This window comes from Crinia signifera, chromosome 3, assembly GCF_055691185.1.
Source record: "Crinia signifera chromosome 3, ASM5569118v1, whole genome shotgun sequence".
In the NCBI taxonomy this organism is placed as follows: domain Eukaryota; kingdom Metazoa; phylum Chordata; class Amphibia; order Anura; family Myobatrachidae; genus Crinia; species Crinia signifera.
In genome coordinates, this window is record NC_139219.1 from 223,340,083 (window position 1) to 223,355,645 (window position 15,563).

The window sequence follows — 15,563 nt, forward strand, 5'->3', positions numbered from 1 at the left end:
GTTTACCAATGAATCTAAGACTCATGTTGTTTTATGCAGCGCTACTAGTAATAGACAAATTAAATATTAATATGTTTTGGCAACGCAGAAGAACTGAATATAATGGATGAAAAATTGAGATCTTGATAGAGAACATTTTCTATGTTTTGCAGTGAGCTGCCATAGTAGGAATTTGGGAATTATTCAAACATGCATGGGGGAAGGTGTGTGCCAGGGGGGAGAGGGGAGGCAGCGGCCAGTGCCTCTCCTTGCACAGCCACCACTGCAGTCACTGGTCTATAGTAACCTCAAGCTGCAGCATGATTGACACGCTGTTTGGAGGCGGGGAGTGGGCAGAGCTGGGAAGTGTTTTCAGGAACCAGGTGAGGAGGTGACAATTGCTAGCGAGCATTGTTAGTGTGCTTAGGCTTACTCAACGAGAGGCTGGCAAAATATATATTTTCTCTTCAGAAGCCTCCTGCAGACATTAACATATTTTATATGTTTAGTAACGATGCAGCTACTGTGCTAATGTGCCCATCTCTGAATCAAGCCCATAGTGCATTCAGGATTATTAACAGCTATGCACTTTAATGCCAATGGAAAAAAAATCCATGTTCAGTATTTGGTCAATGCTTTAGAAATGACATAATGAAAGCAATAAGAAATATTGCTCCATGAAATAGTACTTGTAGTACCACATATCACATATAGGATTCCATTGCAGTCTATTCTATCTTGCTTTTTACTGCATATATAAGACTGAATATTATAGCCCTCAATTAAAGCTAGTAATAAATTCAAAAAACAAGATTCAACTTTGGACCTTGGCAAAGCACGTTGTACTGCAAGGTAGGGGAAATGTAGGGGATATGAACTGCAGACACAGGGAGGAAAGAGCCCATGTGTAGCCTCTATGTAGGCCCCCGTCTCTCTGGATGTGATCTACATTTTTTTTAAAGCGGCAACCATTTACACTGCAAAACCAGTGTAAATGGTTGCCATTTAAAAAAACCTGGAGGTTTCCTATCAAATCTCTCACTTTCTGAATCTATCATCCTATTAAATTTCCCCCATGGTGTCTACACTATGCTCCTGGAGGCTTCTGTACTCTGCAAGACAAAACTTCTGGAAAATGGGCACAGAAACATTTTGTTCATGATGTCTGCAGCACTGGCTCACGCGGGACTCAGGAGAAGTAATGCCCCTCACACACGGGGTGATAGGAGCTTTGTGCTGAGCGATCTAGAACCGATCGCTCAGCACAGATCACTCAGTACACAGCACTGCACCAGCGCTGTGTGCTCCGCGATCTGTCACTGCCCGTGTTCTCAATAGAGAGAACACAAGGAATGACTAGATATTTCAAGAATACTTAAAATAACTAGCCTGGCAATAGCATTGCGCTGGGCCCCGCATCGCCATGGGCCATAAACACGGAGTAATCTGTGCTTTATTTCTAAGCGATCTAGTGAGATTGCTTAAAAACTAACCCCGTGTATATGCCCCATAAGTATAAATACATGAATGCAGAGCTTGCGGTGTGGCCCACCAGAATCCAGGGGATGGTTTGCTCTCATTATAGATATACCAATGTGCATACCTATTTAAAATAGAAAGGAAAATTAACTATGAGAGGGTGGATTACTTTTGCTCAGCCGAAGCAGTGCGGCATTAGTGCATTAGTGCTACTTTACTGCAGCAGAATCTTGCACAAACCTGTTGCAATTGGGGATTCCGACAGGTGGGTGACGAGTACAAATTGCAGTGTCCTTGCCTCCATTTAATCACTGCAGCAAAAGTAGCCAGTATATTTCTTGCTTGCAAAATTGCAATTGCCCCAATGCATTGCGACATAGTTACACAATTTCATAGTAGTTTAGGATGAAGAAAGACTTACGTTCAACCTTTGGTTAGTGGGTATGTTCTAAGTGTTATATCCCTATATATGAACTGTGTATTTTGATTTAAATTTGGACAAATTACAATTGTTGATGTACCCCTGGATTTTTTTTTAACCAATAAATGGCTATCCAGCCATATTTAAATGTAATTATTGTGTCTGCTGACACCACCTCCCCAGGAAGAGAGTTTCATAATTGAATTGCCCTGACTGTAAAAAAGTTTTTACTTCTAAGGGTACAAAATTTTCTCTCCTCAAGTCTGAACACATAGGGCCTTATTTTGGTTCATTCTTTCTGACAAAATCCTTCTTAGATGGACAAAACCATGTGCACTGCAGGGGGGGCAGATGTAACATGTGCAGAGAGAATTAGATTTGGGTGAGTAATTTTGTTTCTGTGCAGGGAAAATACTGACTGCTTTATTTTTACACTGCAATATAGATCTCACTTTGAAGTAAAACCCCACCCAAATCTAATTCTCTCTGCACAAGTAACACCTGCCCCACCTGCACTGCACATGGTTTTGCCCAACTAAGAAGGATTTTGTCAGAAAGAATGAACCAAAATAAGGCCCTTAGTGTTAAAATAGTGTTAATTAAAAGAGGCCCTAGCACTGGACACTGTGCTGGTATCCAACCTGAAACTGCACATTTTACAACCACTCTCTGTTCTCCTGCAGCCAGTTTCTTACCCATCTACAAATTTTTACCCCTAGTCCCAATTCCTCCATTTTAATGATCAACTTCTTGGCACAGTATCAAAAGCAGGAAGACCACATCTACTGCATTTCCATTATCAGGTTCTAGCAGTCTAGTTCCGGGGTGTAACTAACTATTTTGCGCCCCCCCCCCCCCCCCGCCGCACGTTTTTTTGGTGCCCCCCCCCGCACACAGATAACCTGCCCCCCCCCCCTTCTTACCCGTACCTGTCCTGCACCCTGCACCCATGACTAGATATTTCAAGAATACTTAAAATAACTAGCCTGGCAATAGCATTGCGCTGGGCCCCGCATCGCCATGGGCCATAAACACGGAGTAATCTGTGCTTTATTTCTAAGCGATCTAGTGAGATTGCTTAAAAACTAACCCCGTGTATATGCCCCATAAGTATAAATACATGAATGCAGAGCTTGCGGTGTGGCCCACCAGAATCCAGGGGATGGTTTGCTCTCATTATAGATATACCAATGTGCATACCTATTTAAAATAGAAAGGAAAATTAACTATGAGAGGGTGGATTACTTTTGCTCAGCCGAAGCAGTGCGGCATTAGTGCATTAGTGCTACTTTACTGCAGCAGAATCTTGCACAAACCTGTTGCAATTGGGGATTCCGACAGGTGGGTGACGAGTACAAATTGCAGTGTCCTTGCCTCCATTTAATCACTGCAGCAAAAGTAGCCAGTATATTTCTTGCTTGCAAAATTGCAATTGCCCCAATGCATTGCGACATAGTTACACAATTTCATAGTAGTTTAGGATGAAGAAAGACTTACGTTCAACCTTTGGTTAGTGGGTATGTTCTAAGTGTTATATCCCTATATATGAACTGTGTATTTTGATTTAAATTTGGACAAATTACAATTGTTGATGTACCCCTGGATTTTTTTTTAACCAATAAATGGCTATCCAGCCATATTTAAATGTAATTATTGTGTCTGCTGACACCACCTCCCCAGGAAGAGAGTTTCATAATTGAATTGCCCTGACTGTAAAAAAGTTTTTACTTCTAAGGGTACAAAATTTTCTCTCCTCAAGTCTGAACACATAGGGCCTTATTTTGGTTCATTCTTTCTGACAAAATCCTTCTTAGATGGACAAAACCATGTGCACTGCAGGGGGGGCAGATGTAACATGTGCAGAGAGAATTAGATTTGGGTGAGTAATTTTGTTTCTGTGCAGGGAAAATACTGACTGCTTTATTTTTACACTGCAATATAGATCTCACTTTGAAGTAAAACCCCACCCAAATCTAATTCTCTCTGCACAAGTAACACCTGCCCCACCTGCACTGCACATGGTTTTGCCCAACTAAGAAGGATTTTGTCAGAAAGAATGAACCAAAATAAGGCCCTTAGTGTTAAAATAGTGTTAATTAAAAGAGGCCCTAGCACTGGACACTGTGCTGGTATCCAACCTGAAACTGCACATTTTACAACCACTCTCTGTTCTCCTGCAGCCAGTTTCTTACCCATCTACAAATTTTTACCCCTAGTCCCAATTCCTCCATTTTAATGATCAACTTCTTGGCACAGTATCAAAAGCAGGAAGACCACATCTACTGCATTTCCATTATCAGGTTCTAGCAGTCTAGTTCCGGGGTGTAACTAACTATTTTGCGCCCCCCCCCCCCCCCCGCCGCACGTTTTTTTGGTGCCCCCCCCCCGCACACAGATAACCTGCCCCCCCCCTTCTTACCCGTACCTGTCCTGCACCCTGCACCCATGACTAGATATTTCAAGAATACTTAAAATAACTAGCCTGGCAATAGCATTGCGCTGGGCCCCGCATCGCCATGGGCCATAAACACGGAGTAATCTGTGCTTTATTTCTAAGCGATCTAGTGAGATTGCTTAAAAACTAACCCCGTGTATATGCCCCATAAGTATAAATACATGAATGCAGAGCTTGCGGTGTGGCCCACCAGAATCCAGGGGATGGTTTGCTCTCATTATAGATATACCAATGTGCATACCTATTTAAAATAGAAAGGAAAATTAACTATGAGAGGGTGGATTACTTTTGCTCAGCCGAAGCAGTGCGGCATTAGTGCATTAGTGCTACTTTACTGCAGCAGAATCTTGCACAAACCTGTTGCAATTGGGGATTCCGACAGGTGGGTGACGAGTACAAATTGCAGTGTCCTTGCCTCCATTTAATCACTGCAGCAAAAGTAGCCAGTATATTTCTTGCTTGCAAAATTGCAATTGCCCCAATGCATTGCGACATAGTTACACAATTTCATAGTAGTTTAGGATGAAGAAAGACTTACGTTCAACCTTTGGTTAGTGGGTATGTTCTAAGTGTTATATCCCTATATATGAACTGTGTATTTTGATTTAAATTTGGACAAATTACAATTGTTGATGTACCCCTGGATTTTTTTTTAACCAATAAATGGCTATCCAGCCATATTTAAATGTAATTATTGTGTCTGCTGACACCACCTCCCCAGGAAGAGAGTTTCATAATTGAATTGCCCTGACTGTAAAAAAGTTTTTACTTCTAAGGGTACAAAATTTTCTCTCCTCAAGTCTGAACACATAGGGCCTTATTTTGGTTCATTCTTTCTGACAAAATCCTTCTTAGATGGACAAAACCATGTGCACTGCAGGGGGGGCAGATGTAACATGTGCAGAGAGAATTAGATTTGGGTGAGTAATTTTGTTTCTGTGCAGGGAAAATACTGACTGCTTTATTTTTACACTGCAATATAGATCTCACTTTGAAGTAAAACCCCACCCAAATCTAATTCTCTCTGCACAAGTAACACCTGCCCCACCTGCACTGCACATGGTTTTGCCCAACTAAGAAGGATTTTGTCAGAAAGAATGAACCAAAATAAGGCCCTTAGTGTTAAAATAGTGTTAATTAAAAGAGGCCCTAGCACTGGACACTGTGCTGGTATCCAACCTGAAACTGCACATTTTACAACCACTCTCTGTTCTCCTGCAGCCAGTTTCTTACCCATCTACAAATTTTTACCCCTAGTCCCAATTCCTCCATTTTAATGATCAACTTCTTGGCACAGTATCAAAAGCAGGAAGACCACGTCTACTGCATTTCCATTATCAGGTTCTAGCAGTCTAGTTCCGGGGTGTAACTAACTATTTTGCGCCCCCCCCCCCCCGCCGCACGTTTTTTTGGTGCCCCCCCCCGCACACAGATAACCTGCCCCCCCCCCTTCTTACCCGTACCTGTCCTGCACCCTGCACCCACGGTCTGCGTCTCGCCCGGCTCTCTGCCGGGACCTGCCTGACCGTCACGGTCCCGGCCGGCTCCTGCTGCTACAATGAAAACTGACTCTTAGAAAATGGCTGCCCCATACTGCAGACAGAAAACTGTCTGCAGTATGGGGGCAGCCATTTTCTAATTGTCAGTTTTCATTGCAGCAGGAGCCGGCCGGGACCGTGACATCAGGCAGGTCCCGGCAGAGAGTCGGGCGAGACGCAGACCACGGGTAACTATAGCCCTGCAGCCCCCCCCAGCGGCGCCCCCAATTTCTCTGCCCCCCCCCCCCGCCACCGCGGGGGATGCGGAGCTATAGTTACGCCACTGGTCTAGTTGTACATTTGTTTAGTAGGAATTGATCCTAACATTATATAAGGCTGTTTGTAGATATAGCTTTTAGAATGTAAGCTCTCACAATTAGAGCTCACTCTACTCTTGTAATTTTCTTAGCAAAAAAATGTATCTATCTATCTATCTATCTATCTATCTATCTATAAAATATATAAATATCTATATAAATATCTATATAAATATCTATCTATCTATCTATCTATCTATCTATCTATTTATATATATAGATATATGTATATATATATATATATATATATCTACCACCCTAATAACTGCTTCTGTGTCCTGTTCCCTGATGCAACTGTCTTTATTTCCCATTTACTTATCCTAAAGCGCTGCCATTTGTTATTTTCTTTCCCCATTGATGTATTGTTAGGCACTGCGGAACTCTTGTGGCACCATATAAATTAATGATAGTAATATAGTCGTATGCTGAGGATTTTGTAGAAGGTAGGTCATGTACTATGCAGTAATTGAGTTATTCTTACTTACAAGGTAGGACAAGTAATTGGAGAAGGATAAGTGTGTGCATAGGTCATAGTGCATATCACTAACTGACTATAGAGAGAGTCCAGGCTATCTGTAGAGCTATTCAGCAGCTTTGATTTAAGGTGCTGAGATTTTAGACGGACATAGTAGACACATATGCTAGGGAAGTTATCCAGACAAGGAAATATATGAGCATCCAGAACTAAAATAACTTGCTCAGAAACTGACTGCATTATTATACTGTATGTTGCCTATAAGATGATTGCAGAAATGCATATGCAATGCTCATTTCTCAGTAAATATGTCACATAAAGTTAAACACATATTGTCCTTAATCATATGTGCCTAATCATATTGTGCTAAATCATATCAAATCATAGATATGATCTTGGGCCCTTGACTGTTCATACACCATAAGGCCCCCTAGTGCAATTCTCAACTACATGTCAAAAGTACTTGTGTCATAACACTATTTCTACCATTTTCCATGTAATGTAAGATACTGAGGGGCCCTTTTATCGAAAAACCAGGGTATCATCCCCCCCCGTGCAGAGACAGGGCTCCGAAAAGAGACCCTCTCTGCGATGTACTGAGCTGGGCCAGGTGGCCTGTGCATGCGCAGTTAGCACTGACCTCCCCCCTCCACCCCACACACACACACAACCCGCTGATCGCACTGCTCATGTAGCCCATAGGCTACAATGGGCTATCGCCATCTCAGAATGAGTTGCAAAGTGTTGCTGCCCAATGTTGATACATCCGGCAGCTTCACGTCCCCCATAGAAACCTATGGGGGATCCGACCGGCGGCGGTGCAGGAGGGATCGGGTGATACTAAATATATGAAACCCCCCAGTGTTTTTTCGGGGATTTAGCCGCAAATATTGAATGATAAATGGTCCTCTATCCCCTTTGGGCTTTCCATCCATCACCCTTTTCCTGACCTGAGCAACCTCCTCATGCACCACTCCTCAGTCTATGCCAGTTCTTTACCAAACTCTATTCTTAATGAGCACTTATGCCCAAACATCTGAACAACTACAATGCAGCAGAAGAGGAAGAGATTCAAGTGCAGCATAATACCATCAAATCTTTAAAACATAGAGCTGACTCTGTAAATTAGGGAGTGTTAGCAACTTTGGTTTGGCTTATTGCACATTTTAAATTCCCACTAATGCATATGGGGAATGGATCATTAGGTCTACAAGACCTTAGTCGACAAGTTTTGGGTTGACACCATTAGGTCGACATGCAGAAAGGTTGACATAGGTATAGGTCTACAGGTCATTAGGTCGAAACAAGCATTAGGTCGACATGTGCAAGGTCGAACGTCAAAAGGTCGACTTGGGGTTTTCCACTGTTTTTTTTTACCCGAATCTCGACATGGACACTGAAATGTAGCACCATGTCCACTCACATGGCTCGCTGCACTCGTCATGCTTCGGGCACACTATTTTATTCTCCCACCTGACGGCACATGTTGGCTGAAAAAACTGTGAAAAAACGCATGTCGACCTTTTAACCGTCGACCTTGCCCATGTCGACCTAATGCTTGTGTTGACTTACTGACCTGTCGACCCAGACCCATGTCAATCTTTCTGCATGTTGACCAAAAAGTGTCGACCCAATGCTTGTCCACCTGATGACCATATCCCTGCATATGATAGTTGTGCCAAAGAGCATTCTGGGTGAGTGTAGCATGCTTACTTGTCCTGCGTTCAGGAATATATATGGGAGGAGAATGGTTGTATGGTTGTACATACCGTACATACTGTATGAGGTGAGGTTTTAAATCTAAAAAGTATGTCTTCAAAATGTTTTTCACACCTGGTGTGCAGCACTGTTTCACTACCTGGATAAACAAAAGGCTGAATTAAAGCAAGGTACAAACTATGCCCGGGGCAGTCCTGCTGGAGAGTGGTGTGTTTGTGAAATGAACTCCGTAAACAATGTGAAGCAATTCTTTTTGTCAAATGTCCAAAGTTTAAAAGTTCAGGTTTTGTGATGTGATACCTGTGATCTTCTTTGACCGGATTATAAACCATTAATAAAGGTCCACTTTTGCATAAGAGATAATATGGCCTGTCCACATTGTTTCCCAGCAGAGGACGAAATCTCACATGTGCAACGAAACCTTGTGAGCAAACACAGGGTAGGCACTGCTGTACATATTTGTGTTTGATGGCGCGGTGCCCACATATGCCTACGCAGGTGCACCCTTTCAGAAATAAAAGGACCACATGTGAGATCTAAACTAAAAATCTACTATTGACTCTTGGCCAAAATAAGCTTTGTTCTTCTAACTCTTATGTAGTTTGAGATTATAAGCGTTCTGAGCCAATTGTTCATAGCTTTGCCATCTTCATTATTATGCCCATTAAATGCTGAACAACTAGCACAGTCTCTGTTTCGCTTAAGAATGTGGTTCCTAACATTTGCAAATATTTTGTAGAGCAAAAGTCTATTCTCTTTATATTACTACTGTCCAATTAGGACATTGTTACATCATTATACCTTTTATCTGCTAGTAAATCTTTCAAATTCTTCAGGAACAGAACATCTAATATCATTAAATAGAAGTATGCTACATGGAACATGCGTAATACCCAACATGACCCCTTCCGGGAGGGACAAAATGCTCTATTCCTGTACTTGCCACTTCATTTGTGATTGCCATCACCTGTGCTGAACTAGTTAGTTCATGAGAAAGGTGTTTAACACAGGTGATGGCAATCATACATTAGGAGGGAAGTCCAGGAACAGAGCATTGTGTCCCTCCTGGAATGGGTCATTGTTGGGAGGCATGCGCATGCATGCCATAATATGTTGTTAAAAAGAGATGGTGGTTATAGAAAGCATACCTCCCAACTGTCACGATTACAGCGGGACAGTCCCGATTTTCGGGTCCTGTCCCGCTGTCCCACCCGCGGCAGGCATTGTCCCGCTGCGGGGGTGGCAGTTGGGAGACCCCCCAATCTAGTAGAATAGACGCTGTGCGCATGCGCACAGCGTCTATTCTCGTATGAAAATGAGGTTGCGGCTAATTAGCATAAGCAGCACCCTCATTTGCATACGCCCGCCCCCTTTTCGGGCCGCGCGAGTGTCCCTATTTCCTCCGGACAGAAGTTGGGAGGTATGGAAAGGCTGGAAGAAAAATAAGCATTATTGCATACCTCCCAACATGACCCTCTCCAGGAGGGACACAGTGCTCTGCTCCTGGACTTCCCTCTTAATGTATGATTGCCATCACCTGTGTTGAAATACCTTTCTTATCAATTAACCTGTTCAACACAGGTGATGGCAATCATATATTAGGAGGGAAGTCCCGGAACAGAGCATTGTGTGCCTCCTGGAGAGGGTCATGTTGGGAGGTTTGTTATTGGTATAAAGACACATACGTACTCATCAATGTTGAGGAGAACAGTGTGAGGGGGAAGCAAGATGGCACATAGAATGAATGCAATGTCTAGGTAATAAAAAGGTATAAGGTATACGGTTATGAGTTATTAGCACTATACCCTGCTGTGTAAGGCATCTGTAAAAATTACATAAAAACAGAACTGCCCGGCATGAAATAAAGGTGGCAATATAAAGTAATTAAGGGTTGAATATATGTCTGATTAAATCCTGATTTGTGCCTGCCCCAGCAATGTCATTTTTGTCCCATCAAGGGGAAAGTATGTCCTTGCTCGCCATGGAGCATGCATCTGCCACCTGGACAATGCCCAGGCTTGTGCGTCCTAGTCTAATGGAGTCCCTCTCCGCCAACGGGAACATTCTGGGGAGCGCTGGCATTGAATAAGAGGGGCTCCATCTGTATATACATCAGGGTTGCCTACCTGACCATCTCCTTCAGGGAGAAAAGGCTCTGTTCCTGGACTTCCCTGGTAATGTATGATTGCCATCAACTGTGGGAAACTAGGTAATTGATAAAAAAGGTGTTTCCCCACCGGTGTTGGTAATCATACATTACCAGGGACGTCCAGGAACAGAACATTTTTTCCCTGAAGGAGAGGGTCAGGTAGGTAACCCTAATATGCATACAGAAAATTGATCAATACATTTAAGCTGGCAGCCCATTGCAAAGAGATCCCCATTTCACTGCAAGTCCTACTCTAACAACCAGTCTCTTAAAGAACCTGGCAACAGCTGGCATACTGGGGCAGATGTATTAAGCCTTAACAAGAGATAAATGCGAGGGTGATAAAGAGAGATAAACATCCAGCCAATCTGCTCCTTACTGACTTTTTTCAAACACAGCCTCTAACATGGCAGTTAGAATGTGATTGGCTGGACGTTTATCTCTCTTTATCACCCTTGCATTTATCTCTTGTTAAGGCTTAATACATCTGCCCCATTATAGCTAGCTTGTTTTCTGGTTTAGAACTCAACTGCCAAATACCTTATGGCTTTTAAAGCTGAGACAATCACCAATACAACTTCCCCTGGGAATGCAGGTGGGCCAATGCCTGCGTGGGGCGGGCAGCTGACATCACATGACTCAGCACTGGCCCCTTTTCGGAGGACATCAGCTGTAATCAGGGCCACCATCAGGGGTGGTATGGGGACAATTTTTCCGGGCCTGGCCACTCTGAGAGAGTGTAGGGTCCAGGCTGCTCTATCCCTGCAGCACCCCTCTTCACTACACAGCCGCCACTGCGGGTAATCTTGTTGGTGGCTGTCATCCCCCTCAAGCGGTGGGCCGTAGTTCGTCTCCAGCCCGCCGCAACAACACAGCACAGCAGCCCCTGGCCAGAGCCCGGCTCTGACCACCTTCATTAGTGATTCAGCGCCTGCTGCCTGCTTCAAAGTCATGGGCGGGCAGTGGGCAGAATGACAGCTGGAGCCCCCCACAGGAAGCCTTCACATTGCGACGTGATGACATCATGCCGCACACCAAATGGAGGAAAAGGAGCTGGCACTGGCGATATTATGAGGGATTGAGGAGCCGTGCAACCTGCCTGGGATCGGCGTGTTGCCACCTGTTGTAAAAGTGAATAGAATGATTATTGAAATATATTACAGGAGAGTGGTGGGGGGGGGGGGGGGGGGGGAGTCTATCTGAACAAACTGCAGCGTGTGTTATCTTATCTTATCTTTGGGGGGCTACCTATTTTGACAGTCCCAAGCCCCAAAATTTCTGATGGCAGCCCTGGCTGTAATTAAAGTCAGTTAAGACTTTTATTACCAAAGGCAGAAGAAATCATTCGATGGTCAACGACCATCAAATGATTTCTCCTGAAATCGGGCGTACACGAGGGGATATGTTAGCGAACTCATCCCCTTGCATGTTACCGAGGGGATTTGGGTGGTGGGCAGCGAGTCTGAATCATGCAAATTGTACACATAATAGAAGTAACCTCATTCCACTGACATCATGGTAAATGTGCGAAATCATTTATCTTGAGATTTATTGCCTAATGTGATGATTTTACTCATTTTTTCATGACAAAAATATATATTTATAGGTATAATGTGTTAACTAACTGGACTTCTAAAAGACAACACTTTAATTAAAAATGGGGCATTAAATCAGTAAAGAAGAGTGATGAGATCATAAGTAAAATGCTTACACTGCTCTTTACTGTCAAGATCTGTTGATCTATTAATTTTTCTGGATTACAGGATAAAGTCATTAGGGTAAAGTTTCATCCCGATATAGTAACCCTAATACATCTATGATATCAATTTGTTGAGTGATATCCTTGGCTATGTTTACTGCAAGCTTTTTAAAATTCTTGGAAGACAGGCTCTCAATGAAATGAAATGCCTTTTAATAGAGTATTCATTAACCTTATGTTCATGCTTGTGCATGCATAATATTTAGATACTTAAAAATGTTCCATTAGTACTGCTTAATTCCAATGGCAAAAGGACACAAGTCCTCCAGCCTGTAACATTTTGGAAAGTACTGTGTAGGATATCTGTAATTACAGAAGGTTTTGTAATTTAACTGACTGATAAGTGATTTATATCTTCCCGGTAATGCATTCTCTGCTGTTTGATCAGAAATCAGGATATAGGCCCTTATTCAGATCTGATCGCAGTAGAAATTTGTTTGGAAAATGGACAAAACCATGTGCACTGCAGGTGGGGCAGATGTAACATGTGCAGAGAGAGTTAGATTTGTGTGAGTTATTTTGTTTCTGTGCAGGGAAAATACTGGCTGCATTATTTTTACACTGCAATATAGATTTCAGTTTCAACACACCCCACCCAAATTCTGAATAAGGGCCATAGTTCTTGCATTTGATTTTGCCCCAAGGAATTCAACACTGCTTGATTTTGAAGACTTCTCAGTATGTTACATATAGACAATGACTTTTAGTGTTTGCTATATACATATTTAAAGCGTGAGAAAAAATTGACACAAAAGGTTGATATGACGATCCACGTGCATTCCAATTGGAAATGATAAAACCCAAAGCATAGCATGCGATATGATCACAAAATAGTGGAAAACTCACGTCGACTTTTTCCTGTGTCGACATTTTCCATGTCAGCCATTTGCTTGTGTTGACATTTTCCCTGTCGACCTATTGCATTTCATCTGTTTTTCTTTGTCGACATAACGCATGTCAACCTTTACCTGTGTCAACCTATTGCATGTTGACCTTTTGGTGTCGACCTATTGACTGTCTACCTAGACACTGTAGACCTTTCAATTCATACCCCTTCTAAAGCTGCGCTATTGTTTTTTTTTTTTTTTTACTTTACATTTTGCATAAATAAACATAAATCCCAAATCCTACATCATACACTTTAAATAAGCCGCCTGCAACTGATGCTTCAATGTGAAGAAGTTGCTATTAGAATTGTAAAACAGAATATACTACAGCCATGACAGCCAGTTATTTTCTTATACCCATTTCACACCAAAAGCAAATTACCGGGTTGAAGCTTTTCAACCCGGGAATTTGCTGAAAAACCCGGGTTTTTATTTGGTGTAAAAGGGTCATCACAGGTCTTAAATCTCAGCACTCCGACCCTACTCTTGACCATGGCCGATGAGCTGGGATTTAAGACCCGTGTTGACTCTTCACACCAAAGAAAAACCCAGGGTTTTTCAGCAAATTCCCGGATTGAAAAGTTTTAACCCGGTAATTTGTGGGTGGTGTGATTCGGGATCAGGCTGCACCCGGCAAAATGATCCGGCACTCAAAAATGGCGGGTAATTGCCAGGTGGCCGGTATGAAAGGGGTATTAGTTTGGCAAAAGGATTATGGGACAGACCCAAATATAACACCCTGGCAAGTATGTTATGAAGGACCATTTGGCTTTATCTTTTGGTTTTTATAATAATGGTCAGAAATAGACCATCAACAGTAGTACCGTATATACTCAAGTATAAGTCGACCCGAATATAAGCCGAGGCACATAATTTTACAACAAAAAACTGTGAAAGCTTATTGACTCAAGCGGTACCCTCACTCGAGTATAAGCCGAGGGGGGCTTTTTCAGGATAAAAAATGTTCTGAAAAAGTAGGCTTATACTCGAGTATATATGGTAATTCCAAATTCAGTATTTGTAACACTCCATAACATAACAAAGGCCCTTATTCTGGTTGGTGCGGTAATGTCCGCGTGCGTTCGTGCCGCCGATGTTTTGTGGCTGCGCATGTGCAGAGGCGTCTCTGCGCATGTGCGAACGGAACGCACGTCTAAATTCCGCATGAAATGTGTACACTACGAACAGGGGGTGGAGAGGGGTGTGAAGGGCTGTTTGGGCTCATTACCATATGTTTACACCCCGCGTTTCATGGGCATTCCCATGAAAACGCTGGGCGTACGTATGGTAATGCGGCCGTGACGCACGTGTAGGGGGCGGACATATGACATCGCCGGATGTCAGCTGCCCGCCCAGATCCCTGCTTTTGCACGGAGAAATGCCCGTGTGGTCTGAGGTTGCGGGAGCTGCGACCATCGAATGATGGGGGAGGTTCCAAGAGATGGAGGAGGTGTATCCGTGAGAAATCCACTCGTGCTCCGTGCGGTCAACGGCTAACCGCATTCGGACGGAGTGAGCGATCCGTACGAAAGGCGGGGTTTAGGACGCACGGTCCTGCCCGCATATTCGGCTCCGTCCGCAACAACCAGAATAAGGCCCAAAGTTTTGTTTTACTATTAATAATAAATGTATAATATACTTTATAGTATATGAACCTACATAGCACAGTGTCTGGCTGCTGTGCTGCAGGTGTGGGGACAGTGCGCCGATTTATTGTGTTTTCTTTATATTATGCAAAATATTTGGAACATATGGGTACATTTTGTAAAGGAATTTAACACAATGCTGATTGATAAATTATACTTTATTTACTATGGCCGCTATTATATCACTTTTATTTATAGGGGCCTCCACAAGTTTGTTGTACAGGGGCCCCACCGACCTTAATCTGGTCCTGACCAATGGCCAGTATACTGTATTTCCCTCAATGTTTTATGTTCTGGTAATTTGTGTTTGTGCAGGTGCGCAGTGTACCATCACAGATTACCATATTTGACAGCATGAAACCAACACTTAAACAAAGTCATTACTGGCCAACCAAGTACGGTAGGTTTGATTTTACGCTTCATATTGTGGAATCTTACCTACTAGTGTTGCAGAATCACAGCATTTCAAAATGCTCTGCATGAGAGAGCTCAAATATTAGGAAACCTTAATTGTCCATTGCGTTATGGTATAGAACAGTGGTCCTCAACCTCGGTCCTCAAGTACCGATACAGTTCACGTTTTGCCGGTCTCCACACAGAATTACAGGTGAAATAATTAGCTCCACCTGTGATATTTTGAATGTGTCAGTGAATAATGAGTGCACCTGCTGGGTGACCTAATAAACGTACACTGTTTGGGGTACTTGAGGACTGAGGTTGAGAACCACTGGTACAGAAG

At 43.0% G+C, this 15,563-nt stretch overlaps 1 long non-coding RNA gene across 1 annotated transcript in view; it reads left to right on the forward strand.

Moving 5' to 3' along the window:
* The first annotated feature begins 14,743 nt into the window (after positions 1-14,743).
* The window catches only part of LOC146064253 (uncharacterized), a 51,792-nt gene continuing 50,972 nt past the window's right edge, over positions 14,744-15,563 (forward strand). The window contains exon 1 of the long non-coding RNA XR_014471776.1: positions 14,744-15,224. This is a non-coding gene — a long non-coding RNA (uncharacterized LOC146064253). The remainder of the gene's footprint in view (positions 15,225-15,563) is intronic.